The sequence below is a fragment of the Stenella coeruleoalba genome (assembly GCF_951394435.1).
Source record: "Stenella coeruleoalba genome assembly, chromosome: 20".
In the NCBI taxonomy this organism is placed as follows: Eukaryota; Metazoa; Chordata; class Mammalia; order Artiodactyla; family Delphinidae; genus Stenella; species Stenella coeruleoalba.
In genome coordinates, this window is record NC_137166.1 from 55,151,051 (window position 1) to 55,178,088 (window position 27,038).

The following is a 27,038-nucleotide window of genomic DNA, read 5'->3' on the forward strand; positions in this document are numbered from 1 at the left end:
CAGGTTCATTGCAGGATCACCATTGTTAATTTCCAGAGCAGGTGACAACAGCAGTGGGTGGGACATGAGAGGATCCTGGGCTCAGACTCCACGGCAAAGTGGGTGATTGTGGTGCCCACCTAAGAGCCCTCCTCTGCTCCTAACACTGAGAAATGCTATTTTGAATATTTCTGAAACACGTACCCACAGACACATGCAGAAAAAGAGAAAGAAAGTTCCCCAAATGGAGAGGGAAGCAGACCAAAGAAGAGGGAACTAGGCTGAGTGGCCCCCGCTGACCGGGATCATCAAGAGGGTCATAGGGAGGAGGTTCCCACCTGTGTGGACAGAGAGAGGGACCCAGGTCCTCACAGGCAGGGAGGGGTCAGGGCTCCAGGTGAAGTTTGAAGCTGCGGCCCCACTTCCCCGCGTTTCTGGACGGGCACTGGGATAGCTCTGCTCACTGCCCCAAGCCCATGGTCAGCATTGAGCCACCTCCCTTGTGTGGCATGAAACAGACTCAGTCCACGATTGTCAGCCCTGGGCGTCCACCCTCGTGAGAGTGTGAGGGTCCCATTGGACCATCCCTGAGGCCACAGCTGTGAGCAGATGCTAAGTCTGAGACGGTGGGCAGCACGGGGCAGAGCAGCTGCAGCAGTCTCCCCTGGTCAGCCTGACTCCCAGGACAGCCCCGGGAGAAGCCTTCTAGGAGACACCAGGGGTGTGAGGGCAGAGCCTTTAACAGGAATGGACATCACAGTGACCCTAGTAATGATGACAGTGCTACGGACAGCCGTCTGCTGACGAATGGGGGTGTCCTAGGCAAGGAAACAGAATCAGTAGGAAACCAATAAAGAGGTGAAAAAAATGTAGATCATACTTGCTGTGAATATCTTGATTGTATCACAACACAATTAGTGGCTTTGCTGATATAAAAATATGAAAAAAAGAATCAGTAGGAGAATATGACAGTCGATTTAAATTAAGCGTGTTTAAGTATCTGAAAAATAAAGGGAGGCAACCATATGGATTATTTTAGAGAAGAAAGGGCAGTTATTAAGAGTTAGAAAAGGTAGAGATGACAAATCCAGTAGGATGGACACATTAAAAAATGTCACCCCATCAAGGACAAGACAGCTGAGGGACCAGTTATGGAATTGAATACAATATCGAGGAAATGTTCCACATGAAGGTTTGAGAGACCAGAAATGGAAATTCAAGATACTTGGGGAATAGAATGAGGAGGGCCCACGTCATATCTATTGTAAGTGTCAGAAGGAAAGGTCGTGACGTATAACAACGGCCAAAGAAATGAAGAATTGAACATTTTTCAGAGATGAGGACAGGCCACCTAAGTGCTAGGACGCCTGTATATAAAAGTGACATCTGTATGTTGACCCTTCATGGTAAATTAAGAAAATGAAAGTTAAATTAAAAAAAAAAGTATCTCAGACTGAATTGTATGCTTCGAAATGGTTAATTCTATTTTGTGAACATTTCAACTGAAAAAAATCAAGGACGACTGTCCTGAGGCCCTACAAATGTCCTGAAACTACTTCCTGTAGAAAATGCAAATGACCATTAAGAGAATGACAAGCTCATTGGGACCAGACTACCCCGTACCCAAGGCGATGCCAGAAGATACTGGAGAAATACCTTCAGGGAATTAATTGGGAAGAATTTTACACTGAGCCAAATTATTTTTAAGGGACAAAAGTGAAAGGCTCATCAGAGGGTGAATCCCTAACTGCGAGGAGGTTCCAGCCACCACGTGTGACCTGCGGGAGCTGTGTCCATTCCGCTCAGCCCACCACGTCAGGCTGCGTCTTCCTGAGAGAGAAGGAGGGTTCTGGTGGGGATGGAGCCCTACCCATCACCTGTATGTTCCTCTCCCAGTAGTTGAGTCACACACTTAATTTGAAATAAGAAATGTTTTCAAGTAACTTGATAAAGAGAGAATGAGAGTGAAAGAAGGCATTTCCAGAGACGCAAGTTCTTAGATATTTTACTATTTTCACACTCAGTGAAAGGAATACTAAGAGATGTAAAGGAGAAAGTGAGATGTCATATGAGAAAAAAATGGTATGAAAAGCACTGAAAAATTAACTAACACAACTAGTACACGCACCCACAGATGCACCCACACGTGTGCACACAGGCACACAGATGTGCACACGCACATGCACGTATATGGAGTACCCAGATTTCAGGTGACGTATAATGAGAACATTGTCTTCTCTCATGGAGGAGGAGAATGCATAGCTGTTTAGAAATAAAAATGTAAATACATATGTTAACATGGGAGTAACAGCCTAAAATTAGAGATGGAATAACTACCAATGTGCTTGGTGTAATTAAATGAAAGAAAACATTTTCAGCTTTATTGAGATATAAGTAACAAGAATTGTGTATATTTAAGATGTACAACTTAATGTTTTTATTTTTAAAAAAAGCATTTATTTATTTATTTATTTACTCGGCTGTGTTGGGTCTTAGTTGTGGCACGCAGGATCTTCGCCGTGGCAAGCGGGATCTTTCGTTGCGTGCGCAGGCTCCAGAGTGCATGGGCTCAGTAGTTGCAGCTTGTGGGCTTAGTTGCCCCGTGGCATGTGGAATCTTAGTTCCCTGACCAGGGATCCAACCTGCGTCCCAAGCAGTGGAAGGTGGATTCTTAACCACCGGACCGCCAGGGAAGTCCCACTTGATGTTTTTATATACACTTACCTTGTGATATAATCACCACAATTAAGCTAATTAACATATCCATGACCTCACATACTGAACATTTGTGTGTGAGTGTGTGTGTGGTGAGAACACTTAAGGTCTATCCTGTAAGCAAATTTCAAGTCTACGATGGAATATCGTGAACTGTAGTCACATCACCGTACATCACATCTCCAGAAGTGACTCGACTGCGTAACTGAAACTTTGTTCCCCGTGACCAGCATCTCCCCACTGACCCCTTTCCCAGCCTCTGGCAACTACCATTCTCCTGTGTTTCTATGAGTCTGATTATTCTAGATCCCCCAGGGAAGTGAGCTCGGGCTGTATTTGTCTGTCTGTGTCTGGCTTCTTTTTCTTCACATAATGTCCTCCAGTTTCATCCACGTTTCCCAAACGGAAGGATTCCCTTCTTTTTAAAGACTGAATAATATTCCAGTGTGTGTGTGCGCGCGTGTGCGTATCTCACATTTTCTTTATCTCTTCATCTTTCGACAGGCATTGAGGTTGTATCCATATCCTGGCTAATGTGAATAATGCTGCAGTGAACATAGGAGTGCAGATATGTCTCCGAGATCGTGGTTTCATCTGCGTTGGCTATATACCCGGAAGTGGAATTGCTGGATCCTATGGTAGGTAGTTCTAGTTTTAATTTTTTGAGGAAACTCCATACTGTTTTCCACAGTGGCTGCACCGATTTGTGTTCCCAGCAACAATGCATAGGGTTCTCTTTTCTCCACAACTTTGCCAACACTCGTTATCGTTTTTTTTAATTAACTTATTTATTTATCTTTGGCTGCGCTGGGTCTTTGTTGTTGTGTGTGGGCTTTCTCTAGTTGCGGTGAGCGGGGGCTACTCTTCCTTGCGGTGCGCGGGCTTCTCATTGCGGTGGCTTCTCTTGTTGTGGAGCAAAGGCTCTAGGCCCGCGGGCTTCAGTAGTTGTGGCTTGTGGGCTCTAGAGCGCAGGCTCAGTAGTTGTGGCACACAGGCTTACTTCTCCGTGGCACGTGGGATCTTCCCCGACCAGGGCTCGAACCCATGTCCCCTGCGTTGGCAGGTGGATTCCTAACCACTGTGCCACCAGGGAAGCCCAACGCTTGTTATCTTTTGTCTGTTTCATAACGGCCATTGTAACAGGTGTGGGGTGATATCTCACTGCGGTTCTGATCTGTATTTCCCTGAGGGTTAGTGATGCTGAGCACCTCTTCCTGTACTGCTTGGCCATTGGAATGTCTTCTTTTGAGAAATGCCTATTCAGGTCCTTTACCTGTTTTTTAAATTGGGTTGTTACTACTTTGCATTGAGTTGTGTGAGCTCCTTGTATATTTTGACAAGTAGCTCCTTATCAGATACATGGTTTGCAAATATCTTCTCCCATTCTATATGTTGCCGTTTCACTCTGTTGTCTGTTTCCTTTGCTGTGTAGAAGCTTTTAATACGATGCAATCCCCTTGTCTATTTTTGTCTTTGTTGCCTGTGCTTTTGGTGTCATATCCAAAAAACCATCGTCCAAACTCACGTCAAGAAGCTCTTCCCCTATGCTTTCTTCTTGTAGTTTTATGGTTTCAGTCCTTATGGTTAAGTCTCTGGTCCATTTTGACTTGATTTTATATATGGTGTGAGCCGAGGGTCCAGTTTCATTCTTCTGCATGTGGGCGTCTAGTTTTCCCAGCATCATTTATTGAAAGTACTATCCTTTCCCAATTGTGTGTTCTTGGCACCCTTGTGGAAGATAGCTCACGGAGCTTCTTTGAGACAGTTAGTTTGAGCAGTTAGGCGTCTGATAGACCTGCATCTGTTACGGTTTATGTCTTGCCTGCGGCAGTGTCACATTCCCTGGTTCTTCGTGGGTCTTACAGCTTTGCTTTGGTGTGTGTGTGTTGGAAGAAACAGCCACCTCTTCCAGTCTTTATGGTCGGAGTTTGCAGACCAGCCCAGTCAGAGATTCTGGAGCCTCTCAGACGTGTTCTGTGGACATGCAGCTCCACGTCCCTCCCTCCTGGGGAAGGATTCCTAGTTGTGTGCCTTCACCGTGTCCCCGCTTCCCCTGGAGGAGTGCGGGGGATGGCGGGGGTGGGGGCGGGCTCCATTTTCCTCCTCCTGAGGGAGAAGTCTCAGGATCGGTCCTCCTGTCCATCCTGCCAGGCTCTGCCGGCTACTACAGCGCCTGTCCCTCTCTTCCTCTTTTGCTGCCCCGACATGGGCCTGTGGCCTCGGGCTCTGAGTGAGATGAGAGGCCAGGAGGTCTGTGAGGCAGTGCCCGGAGCCTGGGGATGTGGGTGCAGCTTGACTCCCTCTGGCCTGGGCCGAACGGAGGAGGCTCTCAGCGCTGAGGGTGCCAGCTTGGGGGAGGGGGGACGGGGGAGGGAACTGCTCCTTTTATCCTTTCAAAGTGGTTTTTCTTGGTTCTATGCTCATTCGAGGTGTCGCACCTTGCTAACTGGATCCTGCAGTTCGCATAAAATTTATTTTCCCCAAATACCGTAGTTTTGTCACTGTTTATGTGCGGGGATGAGAGCTGGGACTTGCTGTTCTGCCATCTTGCCTAAAACGTTGATTAATTTTTCTAGAATGCATCCTAGTGAGACCAGAAATGGGAAAATAGAAACAATAGCTAATCTACACAGGAAATAAAATGAGAAGACTAAACAGATATCTGTCACAGTCTCTAATGAGAGAAATGAGAATGCCATTAGTCAGCACTTGAAGAGACCACAGACCTAGACACCAGGGCATCCTCCACTTAAGGGGACTAGGGTTCTCCCTCACCCGCAGTGGCGGCAAAATTACTTCTTTTTTTTTTTTTTAAATAGAAGTATAGTTAATTTACAATGTTGTGTTAGTTCCAAGTGTATAGCAAAGTCATTCACTTATATATACATATTCTTTTTCAGATTCTTTCCGTTAAAGATTTTTATGAGATATTGAGCATGGTTCCCTGTGCCATACAGTAGGTCCTTGTTGTTTATCTATTTTATGTAAAGTAGTGTGTATCTGCAAATCCCAAATTCCTAATTGATCCCTTCCCCCTTTATCCCCTTTGGTAACCATAAGGTTGTTTTGTCTGTCTGTGAATGTATTTCTGTTTTATAAATAAGTTTATTTGTACCATGTTTTAAGATTCCACATATAAGTGAAATCACATGATATGTGTCTTTCTCTTTCTGACATACTTCACTTAATATGATAATCTCTAAGTCCATTCATGGTGCTTCAAATGGCATTATTTCATTCTTTTTTATGGCCGAGTAATACTCTATTATACATATATCACATCTTCTTTATCTATCTGTCGATGGACATTAAGGTTGCTTCCACGTCTTGCCTGTTGTAAATAGTGCTGCTAGGTACCTTGGGGTGCATGCATGTTTTTGAATTAGAGTTTTTTCCAGATATCTGCCCAAGAGTGAGGTTGCAGGATCATAAGGTAACTCTGTTTTTAGATTTTAAGTGACCTTCACACTGTTCTCCATAGTGGCTGCAACAATTTACATTTCCACCAACAGTGTAGTAAGGTTGCTTTTTCTCCACACCCTCTCCAGCATTTATTATTTGTAGATTTTTGATGATGGCCATTCTGACCAGTGTGAGGTGATACCTCACTGTGGTTTTGACTTGTGTTTCTCTAATAATTAGTGATGTTGAACATCTTTTCACATGCCTCTTGGCTATGTGTATGTCTTCTTTGGAGAAGTGTCTATTTAGGTCTTCTGTCCAGTTGTTTGTTTTTTTTTTTTTTTTTTTTGTGGTAGGCGGGCCTCTCCCTGTTGTGGCCTTTCCCGTTGCGGAGCACAGGCTCCGGACTCGCAGGCTCAGCGACCATGGCTCACGGGCCCAGCTGCTCCATGGCATGTGGGATCTTCCCGGACCGGGGCATGAACCCGTGTTCCCTGCATCGGCAGGCGGACTCTCAACCGCTGCGCCACCAGGGAAGCCCTGGTTGCTTGATTTTTGAATATCAAGCCAATGTGGCATTCCTGGGATAAGTCCCACTTGGATGTGGTGTAGTATTTTAAAAGTATGTTGTTAGATTTGATTTGCTAATATTTTGTTGAAGATGTTTGTGTTTATGCTCATGAGGGAGACTGGCCTGCAAATTTTTGTTTCATTTTGTTTTCGTTTTCTTTACTTTTACTATGAGAGTTGGTCTGGCCTCATAAATTAATACAACATTTCCTCCTCATCTAGTTTCTAGAAGAGATTGAGTAGAATTAATATTATTGTTTTTACATGTTTTCTAGAATTTGCAAGTAAAACCATTTAGGCCTGGAGATTTCTTTGGGGAAATTTTAATCTAAAAATTCAATATCTTGAATGTGAGACTAGCAAACTGTTTTTAAAGTCTGACAATAACCCGTGTTAGTGAAGGTCTGGGACAAAAGGAATTACTCCACATTGTTTCTGGTTATACAAAATAAGACAGTCCATTAAATAAGAAATGCATCATTATCCCTTAGATTTTCAAATATGTTTATGCTACCCAGGAGATTTTTGCCATATAAAACCTAGAAGAACTTGCACATATAGACAATAAAATACTACAAGGATGTTTCCAGTATATAATACAGCAGGCAAAATTAACACACTACAGTTCTTCAGGCTTCTAGGTAGAGGATGAATAAGTTCTGGGGATCTAATGCACGGCATTGTGATTATAATTAGCAGTAATGTAGTATATAGTTGAAAGTTGTTAAGAGGGTAAATCGTAAATGTTCTAATCCAAAATGTAGTGGCAAGATAAGGAAAGGTCTAATGACGTGCTTTGCACGTCAATACACCGTTTTTCCAACACCATTTATTTATTTTTAACATCTTTATTGGAGTATAATTGCTTTACAATGGTGTGTTAGTTTCTGCTCTACAACAAAGTGAACCAGCTATACATATACATATGTCCCCATATCCCCTCCCTCTTGCATCTCCCTCCCTCCCACCCTCCCTATCCCACCCCTCTAGGTGGTCACAAAGCACTGAGCTGACCTCCCTGTGCTATGCAGCTGCTTCCCACTAGCTATGTGTTTTACATTTAGTGGTGTATATATGTCCATGCCACTCTCTCACTTCATCCCAGCTTACCCTTCCCCCTCCCCATGTGCTCAAGTCCATTCTCTACGTCTGCGACCTTAGGGTCTTCAGAACGATTTTATTTTTTTAGATTCCATATATATGTGTTAGCATATGGTATTTGTTTTTCTCTTTCTGACTTACTTCACTTTGTATGACAGACTCTAGGTCCATCCACCTCACTTCAAATAACTCAATTTCGTTTCTTTTTATGGCTGAGTAATATTCCATTGTATATATGACCAACACCATTTATTGAAGAGACTGTCCTTTACCCATTGTGTACTCTTTTGACTCTCTTGTCAAATATTAGTTGACTACACACGGGTCGGTTTATTTCTAGGATTTTCATTCTGTTCCGTTGGTCTATATATCTGTTTGTTGTTTTCTATTACCAAACTGTTGTTGTTTTCTTTTTGTGGTACACGGACCTCTCACTGTTGTGGCCTCTCCCGTTGCGGAGCACAGGCTCCGGACGCGCAGGCTCAGCGGCCATGGCTCACGGGCCCAGCCACTCCACAGCACGTGGGATCTTCCCGGACCGGGGCACGAACCCGTGTCGCCTGCATCGGCAGGCGGACTCCCAACCACTGCGCCACCAGGGAAGCCCAGCATACTGTTTTAATACTATATCTTTGTAGTATATTTTGAAATCTGGCAGTGATTCCTCCAGCTTGTTGTTTTTCAAGATTCTTTGACTATTTGTGGTGCCTGTAGTTCTTTTTTTGCATTTTCTGTCATCTCTTGTCATATCAATTATACTTCTTTTTAAAATTGAAGTATAGTTGATTTACAATATTGTTAGTTTCAGGTGTACAGCATAGTGATTCTTTTGTGTGTGTGTGTATGTGTGTGTGTGATTTGCAGATTATATTCCTTTATAGGTTATTACAAGATATTGGGTATAATTTTCTGTGCTATACAGTAACTCCTTGTTGCTTATCTATTATACATATAGTAGTTTGCATCTGTTAATCTCATAACAGATGAGATTTTAATTTCTATCCTGCCCCTTCTCTTCATTTTGGTAACCATAATTTTGTTTGCTGTGTCTGTGAGTCTGTTTCTATTTTGTGTACAGATTTCTTTGTATTATTTTCCACATATAAGTGATATCATATGGTATGTGTCTTTCTCTGACTTGTTTAACTACACATACTATTGTCTAGTTCCATCCATGCTGCTGCAAATGGCAATTTTCATATTTTATGGCTGAATAATATTCCATTACGTATATATATGTATGTGTATATATGTACCATATATATCCCATATCTTCTTAATCCATCACCTGTTGATGGGCACTGTGGCTGTTTCCATGTCTTGGCTATGTGGCTTGTCTTGTAAATAGTGCTGCTATGAACACTGAGGTACACGTATCTTTTCACATTATGGTTTTCTCCAGACGTATGCCCAGGCGGCTGGATCATGTGGTAGCTCCACTTTGAGGTTTTTGCGCATCCTCCTTACTGTTTTTCACAGTGGCTGCACCAATGTACATTCCCACCAAGTGTGTAGGAGGGTTCCCTTTTCTCCGTACCCTCTCCAGCATTTATTATTTGCAGTTTTTGACGTTAGCCCTGGTGACTGTACCGTGGTGATACCTCACTGTAGTTTTGCTTTACATTTCTCTAGTAATTAACGTTGTTGAGCATCTTTTCATGAGCCTGTTGGCTGTCTGTATGTCTTTGGGAAAATGTCTATTTAGTTCTTCTGCCCATTTTTTGATTGGGTTGTCTGTTTCTTTGAGTTTGAGTCACATGAGCAGTTTGTGTATTTTGGTCGCATTGTTTACAAATATTTCCTCCCAGTGCGTATGTTGTGTCTTCATTTTGTTGATGGTTTCCTTTGCTGGGCAAAAGCTTTTAAGTTTGATTATGCCCCATTTGTTTATTTTTGCTGTTATTTCTTTTGCCTTGGGAGACTGATTTAAGAAAATATTAGTACAGTTGGGAGTTCCCTAGTGGTCCAGTGGTTAGGACTCAGCACTTTCACTGCCGTGGCCCAGGTTCAAGCCCTGGTCGGGGAAGTAATATCCTGCAAGAGACGCGGGACGGCCAAAAAAATAAATAAGGCTATGAAAATATTGGCACAATTTATATCAAAGAGTGTTTTGCCTATGTTCTCTTCTAGGAGTTTTATAGTGTCATGTCTTTTTTAAAAAATTTATTTATTTAATTTATTTATTTTTGGCTGTGTTGAGTCTTCGTTGCTGCGCAAGGACTTTCTCTAGTTGCAGCGAGCGGGGTCTGCTCTTCACTGTGGTGTGTGGGCTTCTCATTGCAGTGGCTTCTCTTGTTGCAGAGCACGGGCTTTAGGCGCGTGGGCTTCAGTAGTTGTGGCACACGGGACCTGTAGTTGTGGCTCGCGGGCTCTAGAGCACGGGCTCAGTAGTTGTGGTGCACGGGCTTAGTTGCTCCACGGCATGTGGGATCTTCCCAGACCAGGGCTCAAACCCGTGTCTCCTGCACTGGCAGGCGGGTTCTTAACCACTGCGCCACCAGGAAAGTCCTATAGTGTCATGTCTTATATTTAGGTCTTTAAACCATTTTGAGTTTATTTTTGTATATGGTGTGAGGGAGTGTTCTAATTTGATGACTTACATGTAGCTCTCCAGTGAATCCCACCGCCTCCCTGACCCGAAAATGAGAGGCCACCTTCACTCTGCCCTTCATATTGTGGGGCTGATTCCATAGGTGCCATGATGACTCTAAGTGCTCCTAGGAATCAGCACCCAGACAGAGGTGAGGAGGGCACCTGCTCTTCTCTCCCTCTCTCAGCTGGGCATCTTCCCCTTCATGCATTTCTTCTCACTATGACCACCCAATAGGCACCAGTGACCCCAGTTATACTTGAGACATGAAGCCCCCTCCTTCCTTCATCTCCACTCCCAGCCCCAGGTCCAGTGGGAAGCGACCCTTCTGTAAAGGTTTAGTGGGGAAGGGTTAACAGAAGTTCAGCCCAGGACTGGGGAGACTGTGTCTCTTCTAGGCTAAGAGGAAGGACTCTGTTACTCAGCAGACATGGCGTTCGTGCATGTGGGTGAGAGTCTGCAGGCCCCCAGTGCTGCCTGGAACAAGGACAGAAGGAGGATGTGGCGCGTGTCTGGATCTTCATGTTGTTCTTAGCTGCACGTCTTCCCTCAAAGTTCAGAGCTTCCGCTCTTCTGTCTCCCTTCTGCACACACCTAGCACTGCCTGGACCCTGGGGTGGGGTGAGTGGAGTAGAGGGAGAGGGACTCCCCCTGTATTGTCCCTCCCTCCGTGGGGTGGGGCCACCTGTGGCTGACGTCCCTGTGTCCCCCTTCTTCTCCTCCAGCTCAGAGCTCCCCTGGGACAGGGCTGTGAGCCGAGGGTCTGGCTCCTCGATGGATATGGGGAGGGGGCTCCTCGCCTGAGAGCAGGAGCTCCAGGGGTCGCTGGGCTGTGACCTCAGGGAGGGGGAGGTGCTGAGTGAGCTGTAGCACGTGTAGGTCCCACTGTGGGCTGAGGTCACGGGACTCAAGGTGAAGTTGCTCTGAAAGGGTGGAGCCGTGTCCTGCAGACGAAGGTGCATTAGAGGAGTGAGTGACCCCTCCTTGGACAGATGGAGGGGATCGGACCAGACCTCAGAGCCACACTGCAGGGTCACGTTCTCTCTGCAGGGTTCTGAGGCCTACAGCTGGGCTGAGAGGGAGGGTTTCCTGTACATTCCTGGGGGCGAGGAAGGTCGTGATGTGTACAGATCCACCCCCAACACACCCTTGACCCTGAGCTGAGGGACCACCATCCTCTCTCCAGGGACCCTGTCTGTGACCCCCTCTCAGCTGCTCTCAGCCCCTCTGTGTGGGTCTCTCTTATCTCCCGGCACCCGCTCCATTTTTCTCACTCACTCTCCCTGGACCACTGCCCTATCTCAAGACTGCTCTAGGACCCCTCCCAGGACCCCATCACCACCAGGGGGGGCTCTGGGCCCAGCACCGTGACAGCACAGTCAGGACGTGGGGCAGGACAGGGGCTGCTCACCGGCGATCAGGCTCTCTCCACGGCGCACGAGAGAGCCCGGCTACGCTGAGAGGGAGGGCTCCTTGTACACCCCTGCAGAGAAGGGACAGTGGCACCGAGGGGGACGCACACCCCACACTGCTCACTGGGGCTGCAGTGAGAGCTCTCCTGGTCCCTCCCAGGCCTCCCGCCAGTGGTTCTGCCCCAGGAGGCCACTGCCCCTGACCCCCCATCACCCCAGGGCTCACTGGGCACAAGGCTCAGGTCAGGGGTCCAGGAAACGATGGGGCGGGGGGCCCTCACCTGTGACCTGGCGATGCAGAGGGTGACTGGCGTGTGACCACACATGTGCAGGGAGCTGGGAGAATCATAGCATCCGCGGGTTCCCCCACGGGAGGAGTTTAGGGCGCCCACAGGGCACACGGCCTGTCCCGTCCCATGGGTCCTCGATGTCTAGCGTCGGGCGGGTCGGCGCCTCCCTCCTTCAGCAGGTGCAGAGTGCCCACTGCAAACTGTGAGCTGCCAGGGACACGCCCCCTCCTGAGGCCGCCACAGGGCGCGGCTGCTGAGAGGGAGGGGAAGGGGCTGGGTTAAAGGGGGGCCTTCACCCTGCTCACTGCAGGTGTGGGCTGTGAGGGGAGACGTCCGTCCGCCTGAGCCCACACTCTGCTCCCTCTGCCTGTAAGGACGCTGCCGCAGTGGGAGGGGACCCGGGTCCTCCCTCCTACCTGTCCCCACCAGGGGCAGGGGGTCACTCCACTCTGACCTGTCTTTCCTGCTGTGATAGACACACTGGTACTGCCCTGCAGTGCTTGAGCTCGAGGATTCAAAGGGGAAACTGGCCTTGTTACTGGAGTCCTGTGGGGCCTTAGCCTCCCAGAGTCCAGAGGGCCTCTCTCTATACAGACGGTAGACATCAGCCCTCAGAGATCCCGGAGACAAGATGGTCACAGGGCTTCCCTTGGTGACCATGACACCTGGGTCAGCCCAGATGGAGGGTTTGGGGAGGACCCCTGGAAAGGGATCAGACCTGAAGAGTTAGGGGTGCCCTTCTCCCCTCAGTTTCCCCAGCTGTCATTCCCCAGGCCCCTCCCAGACAGGTCAGCATCATTTCAGACCTGCTGTGTTCCCCCCAGATGACCAGGGGGTTGTTGGGTTGAAGCAGGAGGTCTGGGGGGCCTCACTTACCACGGGCCCTGACTCAGCCCTGGGAGAGAGTTCCCTGTGAGCGCCCATCCCCCAGCACACATCATAGATGCTCCAGGCCTGGTCTGGGCCCTGAGTTCTGGGGTCAGATCTGGGGCTGAGCACATCCTTCCTCCCCCACAGTTTCTGCCCCCACTGATCTCCTGAGACGTGGGGTCTCTCACCTTCAGACCTGGGAGGAGAGGGGACCTCACCCCGCTCCCTTCCCCAAAGCTCACTGAGGCAGAGAAGGGCAGTGAGGGTCGGGGTCGTGGCTGTGCCTCCCATGGTCCCCAGCCGTGCTGGTGTCTCACAAAGTCCACAGAGCCAGCAGGACAGACAGACACGCGGGGGCTGACAAGGTGCAGGCTCTGTGTGACACGTCGGGTTCCTTCATAGCAGCCTCTCAGAAAGAGGAACAGCCCCCCAGGGCCTCACGCTGCTCTACCTGCAGGATGGGGCCCAGGAGACAGCAGGCTCTGGGACCTTCCAGACCACATGTGGGTCTCACCAGACCCCACGCACTCTGCCTCTCCTCGGGCCAAACCCAAAGCCAGAGAGTGACACTCGTCCCGGGACAGGAAGTTGAGGATGCAGGGCAGGGCCTAGGAGCAGCCCAGTTTTGGCTCCGCCCAGGGCGCGGAGAGGGCTCCCGGGCGGTTAACAAGCTGCCCAGTGGCTGCAGGGACAGGCTGCAGGCAGAAGCCCTGAGCCCGGAGGGGCTCCTCACAGGCCGCTGGGCTCCAGGGGCTCCTAGTGGTGCCTGAGGCTGAGCCTTTGGAAGAGACACTCGCCCAGCCCAGCCTGGGGGCCGAGCAGCCTGCGGAGGTTGGTCAGGCGGTCGCCCATCTTCTTGATGAGCTTCACCTGCTCATCCAGGAAGTGGCTCCAGGAAGTCCAGAGGTGGAGTCTGCGCGGGCAGAGCCCAGGGCCTGCGGACCCACAGGGCCTGGCGCAGGTTCTTCTCCGTCAGCCGGGCGGCTTCCACGGCGTCCTGGGCTTTCCCACGCTCCTGGGACGGCTTCGGCACGTCCTGGAAGAGGGCGCGGCCACAGCGCTGCTTTTGCCTTTTCCAGTGGGCTCGGGCCCTCCGGCTTCTCCTCGGCCCGTTCGCGAAACGATGTCTCACGCCCTCGCGAGCTGCTGCGTCGTGTGGGAAGAGAAGCGCAGAGACAGGTAGGTGTGGGAGAGCGGCAGACGCACGTTACCAGGCGGGTGACTGCGGCCTCCACCTGGCGGAGTAATTGTGACGAATCTGGGAGCTCCTGCTTGGTCGGCAGTAAGGAGCTAAGCTCAGAAAGTGGTGTTGGCTGGTCCCGGAGGGCGAGGAGAGCTGAGTGTGTGATTCCAAGGTTGTGACTGGAAAAAAGGTTGGAGGGTGGTCCGAGTCTGGAGGAAGGGGCGCCCTTGGGTCTGTTCAGTCCAAACACCATGGAAGCAAGAGACACATGCGTGGCACTGCCCAGCTCACTGCTTGGTTCCAGTTCTGATTTTGGTTTTCATAGAACTTGTGTGACCTTGGAGAAGCCCCTTCCCTTTCCCGAGATGCTGAAAATGCGAAATTTGTTCCTTCCTTCAACGTTTATTGAGCAGTTACAATATCCAGACATGAGATTCATTGGTGACGGTGACCGATTCTTTCCCTGGACTCAGGGAGCTCGGATGATGACACCAGACAATACCTATTTAGACAATAAATAATTTGGGTCTAGTTTTGTTCAGTTGTACAGAAGGAGAAAAACAGTGAGGCACAGTGACAGGTGGAAGCCCAGCAAGCTTGTGATGGAAGTGCGGGGACCTTCTGGAGAAGGAGAGACCCAAGCTGATAGAGGTTAGCACAGGAGTGGTGAGGGCCCGGCACCCTGGGCCGGGAAGAGGGGGAGCTGTTCTGAGCACTGGAGTTCAGGGGATGCAGGGCCCTGGTCCTACAGGGTCTAGTGCACCCTGCAAGTGTGCCTGGATTTTATCCTCGAGACAAGAGGGTAATTTTCCGGAAAGGAAGGTATGAACACACAGCTGTGCTGAGATGGTCGTCGCTCCGCAGGGATTGGACTGTGGGAGGACTGTGGTGGTAATAAACAGTGATAGAGCTCCGGCACCATCTGACCACTAGGTGATGAGTGGGTCAGTATCTGAGTGGTTGATGAGGTTTTCTTATGTAACGCTTCCAGAAATCCTACAACAAAATACATTCGCAGTTGAGTGGGATGAATCAGGAAGACTTCTAGGTGGTTTGGAAAGGGGTCTGTGGTTTTCATAATCGGCTCAAAGATGACCCCTTGAGAAGACACAAGTGTGGTGAGAACTCAGGTGTGCGTCTGGGGAGGGGAGGTGGTTAACTGGGAGGAGCTTGCTTTGAGGTAGGAGTTAGCTTCGCTGGTCCTGAGAGGTCAGCCCCTTCTGATCGTCAGCCTCAGGGAATGTCATGTGGAGATACTTGGAATTTACTTGAAGGCAGGTGGAGACCCTGGAAGAATTATTTTTAGGGGAGGGTCCTGCAGTAGATCAGGTTGGGGCCATGAGAATCAAATTCCTCAGCTGGGAGTGAGGCCCTGGGGTGGAAGAGCCAGGAAGGAGGTGCTGGGTTGCAGCGACCAGTCCTGAGTCTGCCGCCGAGCTTGACTGTGGTGCTGGACCAGGGTCATGGATTCGCGGGGCTTCGGGCCAGGGCTGTTGGATGGGTTCATTGTATGTGAGGTGGAAGCGGGTGAAGCACTGAGGGCTCCTCCACTGTCTGCCTTGCTTGTCTAGCGGAGCCGGTGGGGCTGTCACAGAACGGATGACCCCAGGGGAGAAGGAGGCTCGGGGGGATATTTCTAATCCTGTCAACTGACACACAGAGGAACCACCACCTGCCTCCTGCACTGGGAACGCGGTTTTGTTTCTCACAGACCCTTCCTCTCTGACTTTCTTGTTTCTATCCACAGCAGCACCTTCTGGTCATTCCTCTCCATCCAGACCTCTGAGTCGTTTCTGCTCCTCCCCACCTCTTGTCCCCCAGACAGTAACTCTTTTTTTTTTTAAATAAATTTATTTATTTAGCTATGGCTGCGTTGGGTGTTCGTTGTTCCCTGCGGGCTTTCTCTAGTGCGGCGAGCGGGGCTACTCTTTTTTTTTTTTTTTTTTTGTTTTTTTTTTTGGGGTTTTTTTTTTTTTTTTGGGGGGGCTACTCTTCATTGCGGTGCGCGGGCTTCTCATTGTGGTGGCTTCTCTTGTTGCGCAGCTCGGGCTCTAGGCACGCGGGTCAGTAGTTGTGGCTCGCGGGTTCTAGAGCGCAGGTTCAGTAGTTGTGGCTCATGGGCTTAGTTGCTTCGCGGCCTGTGGGATCTTCCCGGACCAGGGCTCAAACCCGTGTCCCCTGCATTGGCAGGCAGATTCTTAACCACTGCACCACCAGGGAAGCCCTATTTTTAGTTTTTTAAAAGACCTCCATACTGTTCTCCATAGTGGCTGCACCAATTTATATTCCCACCAACAGTGTAGGAGGGTTCCCTTTTCGCCACACATTCTCCAGCATTTATTATTGGTAGACTTTTGATGATGGCCGTTCTGACCGGTAGAGGTGATAACCTCACTGTGGTTTTGGTTTGCATTTCTCTAATAATTAGTGATGTAGACCGTCTTTTCATGTACCTGTTGGCCATCTGTATGTCTTCTGGAGAAATGTCTGTTTAGGTCTTCTGTCCATTTTTAACTTGGTAGTTTGTTTTTTGATATTCAGCTCCATGAGCTGTTTGTATATTTTGGAAATTAATCCCTTGTTGGTCCCATCGTTTGCAGATACTTCTCTCAGTGAGTAGGCCGTCTTTTCATTTCGTTTACAGTCTCCTTTGCTGGGCCAAAGCTTTTAAGTTTAATTAGACCCCATTTGTTTATATATATTTTTTATTTCCATTACTCTAAAGAGACGGATCCAAAAAAAATATTGCTGTGATTTATGTCAAAGGGTATTGTGCCTATGTTTTTCCCTAGGAGTTTTATAGGATCTGGTCTTACATTTAGGTTTTTAATTGATTTTGAATTTTTTTTTGTATATGGTGTTAGAGAATGTTCAAATTTCATTCTTTTACACGCCGCTGTCCGGTTTGCCTAGCACCACTTGTTGAAGAGACTGTCTTTTCTCCATTGTATATTCTTGCTTCCTTTGTCGAATACTAAAATTGACCATAGGTGTATGGGTTTATTTCTGGGCTCTCACATCTGTTCCATTGATCCTTGGGTCTGTTTTTCTGCCAATATCATTCTCTTTTGTTTACTGTAGCTTTGTAGTATTGTCTGAAGTCTGGGAGGGTTATGCCCCCAGGTTTGTTGTTTTTCCTCAGGATTGTTTTTGCAATTCTGGGTCTTTTGTGGTTCCATATAAATTTTAGGATTATTTGTTCTAGTTCTGTGAAAAATGTCATGGGTAATTTGATAGGTATTGTGTGAAATCTGTAGATTGCTTTGGGTAGTATGGCCATTTTACCTGTATCAATTATTCCAATCTGAGAGCATGGGATATCTTTGCATTTCTTTGAATTATCTTCAGTTTCCTTTATCAATGTTTTATAGTTCTCAAAGTATATGTTTTTCATCTCCTTCATCAGGTTTACTCCTAGGTATTTTATTTTTGATGCAATTTTAAGAGATTGATATTTTACATTTTTTCTGATATTTCACTGTTAGTGGAATGAAAAGCAACAGATGTCTCTGTGTTAGTCTTGTATCCCGCTACCTTGCTGAATTAACTTATCAGTTCTAATAGTTGTTGTGTGGAGTCTTTAGGGTTTTCTATATGGAGTATCATGCCATCTGCATGCAATGACAGTTTTACCTCTTTGCTTCCAATTTGAATACCTTTTTCTTTTTTCTTGTCTGATTGCTGTGACTAGGACTTGCAATACTATGTTGGATAGAAGTGGTGAGAGTGGGCATCCTTGTCTTGTTCCACAATTCAGCTGGAAGGCTTTCAGCTTTTCACCATTGAGTATTATGTTGGCTGTGGGTTTATCATAAATAGCTTTTATTATGTTGAGATATGTCGCCTTTGTACTCACTTTGGTGAGTGTTTATCATGAATGGGTGTTGAATTTTATGAAATGTTTTTTCTGCATCTATTGAGATGATCATGTGGTTTTGTGTTTTCTTTTTTAAACATCTTTACTGGAGTATAATTGCTTTACATTGTTGTGTTAGTTGCTGCTGTATAACAAAGTGAATCAGCTATGTGTATCCGTATATCCCCATATCCCCTCCCTCTTGCGTCTCCCTCCCACCCTCCCTATCTCGGCCCTCTATGTGGTCACAAAGCATGAACTGATCTCCCTGTGCTATGAGGCTGCTTCCCACTAGCCATCTATTTTACATTTGGTAGTGTATATATGTCAATGTCACCCTCTCGCTTAGTCTCAGCTTACCCTACCCCGTCCCCGTGTCCTCAAGTCCATTCTCTACGTCTGCGTCTTTATTCCTGTCCTGCCCCTAGGTTCTTCAGAACCCTTTTTTTTTTACATTCCATATATATGTGGTAGCATATGGTATTTGTTTTTGTCTTTCTGACTTACTTCACTCTGTATGACAGATTCTAGGTCCATCTACCTCACTACAAATAACTCAATTTCGTTCTTTTTATGGCTGAGTAATATTGCATTGTATATATGTGCCACATCTTCTTTATCCACTCATTTGTCGATGGACACTTAGGTTGCTTCCATGTCCTGGCTATTGTAAGTAGTGCTGCAGTGAACATTGTGGTACATGACTCTTTTTGAATTATGGTTTTCTCAGGGTATATGCCCAGTAGTGGGATTGCTGGGTCATATGGTAGTTCTACTTTTAGTTTTTTAAGGAACCTCCATACTGTTCTCCATAGTGGCTGTATCAATTTACATTCCCACCAACAGTGCGAGAGGGTTCCCTTCTCTCCACACCCTCTCCAGCATTTATTGTTTGTAGATTTTTTGATGATGGCCATTGTGACTGGTGTGAGGTGATACCTCATTGTAGTTTTGATTTACATTCCTCTGATGATTAGTGATGTTGAGCATCCTTTCCTGTGTTTGTTGGCAACCTGTATGTCTTCTTTGGAGAAATGTCTATTTAGGTGTTCTGCCCTTTTTTGGATTGGATTGTTTGTGTTTTTGATATTGAGCTGCATGAGCTGCTTATATATTTTGGAGATTAATCCTTTGTCAGTTGCTTCATTTGCAAATATTTTCTCCCATTCTGAGGGTTGTCTTTTTGTCTTGTTTATGGTTTCCTTTGCTGTGCAAAAGCTTTTAAGTTTCACTAGGTCCCATTTGTTAATTTTTGTTTTTATTTCCATTTCTGTAGGAGGTGGGTCAAAAAGGATCTTGCTGTGATTTATGTCATAGAGTGTTCTGCCTGTGTTTTCCTCTAAGAGTTTTATAGTGTCTGGCCTTACATTTAGGACTTTAATCCATTCTGAGTTTATTTTTGTGTATGGTGTTAGGAAGTGTTCTAATTTCATTCTTTTACATGTAGCTGTCCAGTTTTCCCAGCACCACTTATTGAAGAGGCTGTCTTTTCTCCATTGTATAGGCTTGCCTCCTTTATCAAAGATAAGGTGACCATATGTGTGTGGGTTTATCTCTGGGCTTTCTATCCTGTTCCATTGATCTATATTTCTGTTTTTGTGCCAGTACCATACTGTCTTGATTACTGTAGCTTTGTAGTATCGTCTGAAGTCAAGGAGTCTGATTCCTCCAGCTCCGTTTTTCTTTCTCAAGACTGCTTTGGCTCTTCGGTGTCTTTTGCTTTTCATACAAATTGTGAAATTTTTTGTTCTAGTTCTGTGAAAAATGCCATTGGTAGTTTAATAGGGATTGCATTGAATCTGTCGATTGCTTTGGGTGGTATAGTCATTATCAATGTTGATTCTTCCAATCCAAGAATATGGTATGTCTCTCCATCTGTTTGTATCATCTTTAATCTATTTCATCAGTGTCTTATAGTTGTCTGCATACAGGTCTTTTGTCTCCTTAGGTAGGTTCACTCTCAGGTATTTTATTCTTTTTGTTGTAATGGTAAATGGGAATGTTTCCTTAATTTGTCTTTCAGATGTTTCATCATGAGTGTATAGGAATGCAAGAGATTTCTGTGCATTAATTTTGTCTCCTGCTACTTTACCAAATTCATTGATTAGCTCTAGTAGTTTTCTGGTAGCATCTTTAGGATTCTCTATGTGTATTATCATGTCATCTGCAAACAGTGACAGCTTTACTTCTTTTCCGATTTGGATTTGTTTTATTTCTTTTTCTTCTCTGATTGCTGTGGTTAAAACTTGCAAACCTATGTTGAATAATAGTGGTGAGAGTGGGCAGCCTTGTCTCGTTCCTGATCTTAGTGGAAATGATTTCAGTTTTTCATCATTGAGAATGATGTTGGCTGTGGGTTTGTCATATATGGCCTTTCTTATGTTGAGGTAAGTTCCCTCTATGGCTACTTTCTGGAGAGGTTTTATCATAAATGGGTGTTGAATTTTGTCAAAAGCTTTTTCTGAATTTATTGAGATTATCATATGGTTTTTATCCTTCAATTTGTTAATATCGTATATCACATTGATTGATTTGCGTATATTGAAGAATCCTTGCATTCCTGGGATAAACCCCACTCGATCATGGTGAATGATCCTTTAAATGTGCCGTTGGATTCTGTTTGCTAGTACTTTGTTGAGGATTTTTGCATCTATGTTCATCAATGATATTGGTCTGTAGTTTGCTTTTTTTGTGACATCAGGGTGATGGTGGCCTCATAGAATGAGTTTGGGATTGTTCCTCCCTCTGCTATATTTTGGAAGAGTTTGAGCAGGATAGGTGTTGGGTCTGCTCTAAATGTTTGATAGAATTTGCCTGTGAAGCCATCTGGTCCTGGGCTTTTGTGTATTGGAAGATTTTAAATCACAGTTTCAATTTCAGTGCCTGTGATTGATCTGTTTATATTTTCTGTCTCTTCCTGGTTCAGTCTCGGAAGGTTGTGCTTTTATAAGAAATTGTCCATTTCTTCCATGTTGTCCATTTTATTGGCATGGAGTTGCTTGTAGTAATCTCTCATGATCCTTTGTATTTCTGCAGTGTCAGTTGTTACTTCTTTTCATTTCTACTTCTATTGATTTGAGTCTTCTCCCTTTGTTCCTTGATGAGTCTGGCTAATGGTTTATCAATTTTGTTTATCTTCTCAAAGAATTAGCTTTTAGTTTTATTGATCTTTGCTATTATTTCCTTCATTCCTTTTTCATTTATTTCTGATCTGATCTTTATGATTTTTTTCCTTCTGCTAACTTTGGGTTGTTTTTGTTCTTCATTCTCTAATTGCTTTAGGTGTAAGGTTAGGTTGTTTATTTGAGATTTTTCTTGTTTCTTGAGGTAGGATTTTACTGCTATAAACTTCCCTCTTAGAACTGCTTTTGCCGCATCCCATAGGTTTTGGGCCATCGTGTTTTCATTGTCATTTGTCTCTAGGTGTTTTTTGATTTCCTCAGTGATCTCTTGGTTATTTAGTAGCGTATTGTTTAGCCTCCATGTGTTTGTATTTTTTACAGTTTTTTTCCTGTAATTGATATCTAGTCTCATAGTGTTGTGGTCGGAAAAGTACCTGATACAATTTCAATTTTCTTAAATTTACCAAGGCTTGATTTGTGACCCAAGATATGACCTATCCTGGATAATGTTCCATGAGCACTTGAGAAGAAAGTGTATTCTGTTGTTTTTGGATGGAATGTCCTATAAATATCAATTAAGTCCATCTTGTTTAATGTATCATTTAAAGCTTGTGTTTCCTTATTTATTTTCATTTTGGTTGATCTGTTCGTTGGCGAAAGTGGGGTGTTAAAGTCCCCTGCTATTATTGTGTTATTGTCGCTTTCCCCTTTTATGGCTGTTAATATTTGCCTTATGTATTGAGGTGCTCCTGTGTTGGGTGCATAAGTATTTATAATTGTTATATCTTCTTCTTGGATTGATCCGTTGATCATTATGTAGTGTTCTTCTTTGTCTCTTGTAGTAGTCTTTGTTTTAGAGTCTGTTTTGTCTGATATGAGAATTGCTACTCCAGCTTTCTTTTGATTTCCATTTGCATGGAATATCTTTTTCCATCCCGTCACTTTCATCTGTTTGTGTCCCTAGGTCTGAAGTGGGTCTCTTGTAGATAGCATATATGGGTCTTGTTATTGTATCCATTCAGCCAGTCTGTGTCTTTTGGTTGGAGCATTTAATCCATTTACATTTAAGGTAATTTTCGATATGTATGTTCCTATTATCATTTTCTTAATTGTTTTGGGTTTGTTATTATAGGTCTTTTCCTTCTCTTGTGTTTCCTGCCTAGAGATGTTCCTTTAGCATGTGTTGTGAAGCTGGTTTGGTGGTGCTGAATTCTCTTACCTTTTGCTTGTCTGTAAAGGTTTTAATTTCTCTGTCGAATCTGAATGAGATGCTTGCTGGGTAGAGTAATCTTGGTTGTAAGTTTTTCCCTTTCATCACTTTAAATATGTCCTGCCACTCCCTTCTGGCCTGCAGCGTTTCTGCTGAAACTGTTAAGTTGTTAACTTTATGGGAATTCCCTTGTATGTTATTTGTTGCTTTTCCATTGCTGCTTTTAGTATTTTTCTTTGTATTTAATTTTTGATAGTTTGAATAATACGTGTCTTGGCATGATTCTCCTTGGATTTATCCTGTATGGGACTCTCTGTGCTTCGTGGACTTGATTGACTATTTCCTTTCCCATATTAGGGAAGTTTTCAACTATAATCTCTTCACATATTTTCTGAGTCCCTTTCTTTTTCGCTTCTTCTTCTGGGATTCCTATAATTTGAATGTTGGTACGTTTAATGTTGTCCCAGAGGTCTCTGAGACTGTCCTCAGTTCTTTTCATTCTTTTTTCTTTATTCTGCTCTGCAGTAGTTATTTCCACTATTTTATTTTCCAGGTCAGTTATCCATTCTTCTGCCTCAGTTATTCTGCTATTGATTCCTTCTAGAGAATTTTAAATTTCATTTATTGTGTTGTTTATCATTGTTTGTTTGCTTTTTAGTTCTTCTGGATCCTTGTTAAACGTTTCTTGTATTTTCTCCATTCTATTTCCAAGATTTGGGATCATCTTGACTATCATTACTCTGAATTCTTTTTCAGGTAGACTGCCTATTTCCTCTTCATGTGTTTGGTCTGGTGGGTTTTTACCTTGCTCTTTCATCTGCTGTGTATTTCTCTGTGTTCTCATTTTGCGTAACTTACTGTGTTGGGGGTCTCCTTTTTGCAGGCTGAAGGTTCATAGTTCCCATTGTTTTTGGTGTCTGCCCCCAGTGGGTAAGGTTGGTAAGTGGGTTGTGTAGGCTTCCTGGTAGAGGGGACTGGTGCCTGTGTTCTGGTGGATGGGGCTGGATCTTGTCTTCCTGGTGGGCAGGACCATGTCTGGTGGTGTGTTTTGGGGTGTCTGTGAGCTTAGTATGATGTTAGACAGCCTCTCTGCTAATGGGTGAGGTTGTGTTCCTGTCTTGCTAGTTGTTTGGCATGGGGTGTCCAGCACTGTAGTTTGCTGGTCATTGAGTGGAGCTGTGTCTTAGCGTTGAGACGGAGATCTCTTGGAGAGCTCTCACTGATCGATATTTCATGGGGCCAGGTGGTCTCTGGTGGTCTCTGAACTCAGCTCTCCCACCTCAGAGGCTCAGGCCTGACACCCGGCTGGAGCACCAAGACCCTGTCAGCCACACGGCTGGAGTGCCTTCAGAGTTGGGGAGGCTGGCCTGCAGTGGCTGTCCTTCTGTGCTGCACCTGAGAATCACCAGCTTCTTCCTTGTTTTGCCCCAAAGGCAGTGTGTTTCACAGAGGAAAACAGTAGCCTTGAAAATAGTCACAGCTCTGCGATGGCTTTTTCTTTTTTCCTTTGTGTTTAGTCTGGTTTCACTTGCTCCCAGGGGGCCACGTGCAGAGGCCTCGCACCTGGCTCTTCCAACTGGAGTTCCTAGTGCGGAATCGGTTTTGTCTTTTCTTTTGTTGATCTGTTGTATGACACTGATTGATTTGTGTATGTTGAACCAGCCTTGTGACCCTGGCATGAATCCAACTTGATCATGGTGTGTGATTCTTTTTATGTGTTGTTGGATTCGGTTTGCTAATACTTTGTTAAGCATTTTTGCATCTATATTCATCAGAAATATTGGTCTGTAATTTTCGTTTTTGGCAGTGTCTTTGTCTGGTTTTGGGTATCAGGGTGATTGTGGCCTCAGACAATGCCTTTGGGACTGTTTCCTCCTCTTAGTATTTTGGAAGTGTTTGAGAAGGCTCAGCGTAAGATCTTCTTTTTATGTTTGGCAGAATTCTCTCATGAGGTCATCCAGTCCTGGGTGTTTGTTTGCAGGGAGGTTTTTTTGTTTGTTTTAACATCTTTATTGGAGTATAATTGCTTTACGGTGGTGTGTTAGTTTCTGCTGTATAACAGAGTGAATCAGCTATGCATATACATATATCCCCATATCTCCTCCCTCTTGCGTCTCCCTCCCACCCTGCCTATCCCACCCCTCTAGGTGGTCACTGAGCACCGAGCTGATCTCCCTGTGCTATGCGGCTGCTTCCCACTAGCTATCTGTTTTACATTTGGTAGTGTGTATATGTCCATGCCAGATTCTATTTCAGTCGTAGTGATCAGTCTATTCAAAGTTAACTATTTCTCCTCGATTCAGTTTTGGTGGGCTGTATGTTCCTACAACGTGTCCATTTCTTCTAGGTTGTCCAGTTTGTTAGCAAAGAATTGTTTATCGTATTCTCATGACTTTTTGTATTTCTCTGGTATCAATTGTTATTTTCCCTCTTTAAATTCTTATTTTGTTTAGTTGGGGCCCACATTGTCTGCTTTTGAATTTGATGTAATGAAGTACACTCTTATAGTTTTTCTTTACTTACTGACCATCAGGCTTGAAAATTGATCTGTATTATTGTAGCCGTTTACCTTTGTGTATTTTTCTGTCATATAAAATTCGGTTGCATATGTATAACAGTCCATTCATTGTTGGTGAGATCTGTTTCTATGATTTTGTCTAATGTGAACGACCCCTCTGTCACAGTTCTCCTGAATGTATACTCATGGTTATGTCCACCTTTTCCCTAAGTTATGTAACTGTGGGTCAGAGCTGTGTGTCTCTCCTTTTAACCGATAATTGTTATTTACTCCCCAAATTGACTGAGGCAGTTAGTACACCTACCAGTAATGTACTGGGACTTAAAGTGCTCAGTGTTTTCTCCCACAACTGATATTTCCATTGTTTTCTCTTTTGCCTCTCATGGGGACGGACTAGGATGCAAAGGCCTAGCACTAGGATAATTTCATGGAAACCCGGCAAAAAGCTGAGTGGAAACGATCTACTCGCGATGCTTTATATAAAGGACACGTCTGTGTGTATCAGGGTCATCACTGAGCTGTGCCCCAGCTGGGTCAGCCTCAGTTCTTTGGGAAAGACATTTCTACTCATTACTTCCCCCTCTGCCTCAGCGCATTCATACGCGTACCATGAGGTTGGCCACGAAGAGAGTTTTTTTTTTTTTTGCGGTACGCAGGCCTCACTGTTGCGGCCTCTTCCGTTGCCGAGCACAGGCTCCGGACGCGCAGGCTCAGTGGCCATGGCTCACGGGCCCAGCCGCTCCGCGGCATGTGGGATCCTCCCGGACCGGGGCACGAACCCGTGTCCCCTGCATTGGCAGGCGGACTCCCAACCACTGCGCCACCAGGGACGCTCGAAGAGAGGATTTACACTGAAGAAAGAGACAAATGCCACACATCTGGGCTTTTTACAAAATGATAAATTCCTAAGCCCGTTTACCAGCACAGCAGCTGGCTGTCACTTCAAACGCCACGGTGTTCCTTCACACTAATGGTGTTTCTGGAGAAACTATACCAGGTGTCATCTGACGAGGAGAGAAGGGCTTGAGGGGTCCAGAGAGAGTTTTAGGGAAGAGTTTTGGATTTATCTGTTCGAAACAGGACCCCAAGTTCACCCATTTATTCAGTTACTTAAACGACATTCTGTTTCTGACTGAAGGGATGGAGGTCAATAGCACACAGCAGCCAATGTGGAAATTAAAAAAACCCAAATATATTACATGAAAGTGGGCCAGAGCATGAAGGTGTGTAAGGTGTGGACACAGACCTGCCGTGTGGGATGTGCCTCACGTCACAGGGGTGAGAGGGGACGGGGCAGTCAGGGAGAGTCATCACTGGTGGGGAGGGAAGGCACCATGGTTATCCGAGGCCCAGTCCTCCACAGGGACTCCCGGGCCTTCTCCTGCACCCACACCATGTCTCTCCCTCCCTGGTCAGACAGTTCACACAACACGTGCTGCAGATTCTCTTCCAGAACCTCCTGGGCACATAACGTCGTGACAGGGCTCCAGCACTCAGGACGGTGCACGGTTCCCTCTTGTGTTCAGCTCCTGGCTGCATCTTGGGGTCCTCCGTGGCCGTGTTGAGCCTGAAAGAGCAGAATCGCGAGGCCCAGCAGGACGGAGCCGGCCATGCCCATCCGGATGAGGTTCTCCACTGTGTAGTCTTGGGGGTGTGAGGGTAGGGATTCTGGACGAGAGATCACACGGTCAGAGCAGATCCCAGTCACCCTAGACTCCAGGATGTCCACCCAGGGAACCTGCCTCTCCTTGACAGGACATGACCCTCGGAGCCCAGCCCCATATCTGAGTGATTTCATCACCCGTGGGATCTGACTTGTTTTGTGGCGGGTGGATGGTGTCAGCTGCTCATGAGAATCGTAAAGTGAGGATGTGAGTGAGGAGTTGGGGAGACACGAGCCCTTCTCCTGGGTTTGTGTCCTCAATGCCTCCAATTCTCATATTACAGCTTCTACACAGTTCCTTAATGAACCCTTCCTCTAATATGCCAGGTTCCCTCTGCTCTCCTCATTGGATTCTCTCAGCCGCCATGTGTTCTTTGAATTCAGAACCTGCTTTGGAATCACTTTGGAACAGAGTTGGCTGTGCCCCCGGTGCTCAGGATCAGTGAGAAAAGTGGTCTCTTAAGACAGAAATAATTGAGTGCTGTGTGTTCTGTGTTCAGTCTGAGATTGAACCCTATAATCTTATTCTCCTACTTCTGGGAATTCCCACTGGTTCA

At 45.8% G+C, this 27,038-nt stretch overlaps 1 protein-coding gene across 17 annotated transcripts in view; it reads left to right on the top strand.

Annotated features, from left to right (window-relative positions):
* Window positions 1-27,038, top strand: part of CDC42EP5 (CDC42 effector protein 5) — a 231,634-nt gene that overhangs the window by 125,604 nt on the left and 78,992 nt on the right. For 11 of the 17 annotated variants that reach the window (XM_079906965.1, XM_079906968.1, XM_079906973.1 and 8 more), the window contains one exon: window positions 3,199-3,332. The exons of 4 other annotated variants lie outside the window; for them this stretch is intronic. The gene's annotated coding sequence lies outside the window, so the exon portion shown is untranslated. Of the gene's footprint in view, window positions 1-3,198; window positions 3,333-13,319; window positions 14,109-27,038 lie in introns of those variants that run through there. 2 more of the 17 variants (XR_013825239.1, XR_013825240.1) reach the window with 1 other exon arrangement.